Genomic DNA, 2,834 nt, shown 5'->3' on the forward strand with positions numbered 1-2,834 from the left:
CCTGTCACTCACAGAGTAGGGCCGATAGGGGAGTTGGGGCACCGCCCCCTGTCACACACAGAGCAGGGCGGATCGGGGGTTGGGGCGCTGCACCCTGTCACACTCAGGGCAGGGCCGATGAAGAGGTTATGGCTCTACCCTGTCACACACAGAGCAGGGCCCATAGGGGTCGTGGGGGGGGGTTGGGGTGCCACGCCCTGTCACACACAGAGCAGGGCCGATCAGGGAATTGGGGAGCTCCCCCCTATCAGGCACAGAGCAGGGCCCATGGAGGGGGGGCGTGGGTTGGGGCGCCGCACCCTGTCAAGCACAGAGCCCCAGGGCAATCAGGGGATTGGGGAGCTCCCCCTATCAGGCACAGAGCAGGTCTGATCAGGGGGTTGGGGCACCTTTCCCTGTCACGAACAGAGCAGGGCGGATAGGGAGGTTGTGGCCCCACCACCTGTCACACACAGAGCCGCAGGGCAATCAGGGGTTTTGGGCGCTGCCCCCTGTCATGCTGATCCCGGTGCCAGGAGGCATATTACCCTTTTACTATAAAGAATAGCGGCCTGGTGCACGGTGGGGGCCGTCTGGTTTGACCTGAAGGGTGTCCTGGATCAGGGTGGGGGTCCCCACGGGGTGCCTAGCCAGTCTGGGTGAGGGGCTGAGGGCTGTTTTCCAGGTGGTGAGTGACTAAAGCTCCCAACCGCTCCTTGTTTTCTTTTCTTTCTTTTTTTTTTTATTCTGGGCCAGCTTTAGCTCTGAGGCCTCGCTGCTGAAAACATGGATACAATGTTTCGGTCCAGCTGGGTTTCAGTCTGCTGGTTTCTGGGGTTTTGTTTACCTTCTTATTTGCAACATAGTACATAGTTGCTTAGACTTGCAGTTGATAGGCCGGCAAGTGAGGCGGGGAACGTTGGAGTCCACAGCAAGCAAGCCTCATGCTCACTTCAGTGCCTGGCTGCCGGCCGCCATCTTTGCTGACAGTTAATTTGCATATACTCACTGATTAGCCAATGAAAAGGGTAGCGGTCGTACGCTAATTACCATGTTTCTCTTTTATTAGTGTAGACTAGAGGCCCAGTGCACAAAAATTTGTGCACTTGGGTGGGTCCCTCAGCCTGGCCTGTGCCCTCTCGCAATCTGGGGCCCCTTGGGGGCCCCTTCCCCTGGCTGCTGGCACCAGTTTTCCTCCGGTGCCCAGAACCCAGGCCTTCGCTCTTCGCCAGGAGGGGCCCGCGCAGTGGGCGAGGGGCTTAGCTCTTTTAAAAATACTTCTGAATGTTTGGTAAATAACCCTATAGGAATATACTTTCTGGAACATGTTGGTTGTTAAGGGCTGATTTGGGTAATCAACAAAATGTATGTTAAAATCCTAATCCCCAGAACCTCAGAATGTACCTGTATATGGAGATAAGATCTTTAAAGAGGGGATTACATTAAATTGAGGCAGTTCCAGTGGGACCCTTAGCCCATTTCACTGAAGTCCTTATAAGAAGAGGAATGTTGGGGTCCTGCCCAGCAGGTCCAGGGGTTCCCAAAGGTGTGGACGGAGTTGGCGAAGAAGGAATGACACAGAAGCAGGGTTCAGGTAATCATCATAGCCAGGTTCTCTTTTTATTGTCCTGTTACATCTATATTTATACTATTTGATCCTATAAGCATGCCTCTATAAGCTTTTTTTTGCCAAAGAGAGCATGGGGTCCGTTTATTGGGGGGTCAGTCAAAGGGGGAGCTGGCTAGGGTGAGGTAGGGCAGCAGCTTGTCTGGCCCCCGAGAACCAACTTGAGTCCAAAGCCTCAACCGTTTTGAAGCCAAAGTCTTCCTCCACCTTTATCTGCATGGGGGCCAGCTCCAGAGTCAGCGGGACTCCTGCCTGGTGCCCTTCCTGTGGCGCTCACTGTGCTTGCTGCCTCTTCCACCCACTGGGCCCCTCGCCAGGGGCCGGGCTGCTGGCTTCTGTGGGCACTGGTGTCCTCCTGGGCCGGGACAGCCCCTCTTTCTCTGGAGGCTTGTTCTCAGCGTTGCCTGGGGTGGGGGCGTCTGTGCCCTGGCTGCCCTCGTCCTCCAGTAAGATGGTGAACTGGCTGGCCCGGTAGTCATCGCCGTAGGAGTCCAGCACCTTCTTGAGGAACCTCCGCTCCTGCTGGAGTCTCCGTGTTATCCTCTGTACCTCATGGAGCCTGTTCAGGACCCGCTCGTTCACCTGCTTGATCTCCCTGCAGTACCGACCCAATGCCTGGTACTTCCTGTGATTGAGTTCCTGTTGGCACCGCTGTTGCTGGCCTCAGGCTGCCTCCTCCTCTTCGTCTCGCTCCTGGAGGCTGAAGCTGCCCAGACCCCCAGACACGAACTCCACTTTGGTCTCAAGCTCGCTCTCCAGGGTGTGACCTGAGAACTTCTCAAAGCCCACGGCTGCCATGGACCCCTCTCTCTGCTCCAGCTCCATTTCTCCCTGGCTCCCGGCACAGAACTTCCAACCTTGCAAGCCTCTAGTTTAAAGTGGCTTGCAAAATGACATAGCCCATCCAATTTCACAGCCAGGCACCCAGGCCCCAGCCGCTAAACCTCCTGGGAGTTGTAGTTCTCTATGTCCGGCTTGCCTCCCTCGCCCCACCCCCATCCCAGTCCCAACTGAAAGGCCCTGCTGGCTGGTCTAACCCTGTGGCCAGGCATCTGAGTCACCTCGGGTCTTTATTCCTGTCCTGACACTGCGCCATCTGACCATGGAGACTCTCCTCTTGGGAGGCCCCTGGGTCTCCTTCTGGGTCTCCTCAGGCCAGGCACCAGATCGCGTGCCCCAGCTGCGACGCAGCCCGGGCCCCTCGGTCTCCTCAGCCCAGGCACCAGAT

General features: G+C 56.8%; 1 pseudogene; it reads right to left on the bottom strand.

Moving 5' to 3' along the window:
• Positions 1-1,701: 1,701 nt before the first annotated feature.
• Positions 1,702-2,431, bottom strand: LOC139013082 (TCF3 fusion partner pseudogene; annotated as a pseudogene).
• Positions 2,432-2,834: the final 403 nt, after the last annotated feature.

The sequence above is a fragment of the Myotis yumanensis genome, unplaced genomic scaffold (genome assembly GCF_028538775.1).
Source record: "Myotis yumanensis isolate MYYU_CA2020_CCGP unplaced genomic scaffold, mMyoYum1.0.hap1 SCAF_6, whole genome shotgun sequence".
NCBI lineage: Eukaryota > Metazoa > Chordata > Mammalia > Chiroptera > Vespertilionidae > Myotis > Myotis yumanensis.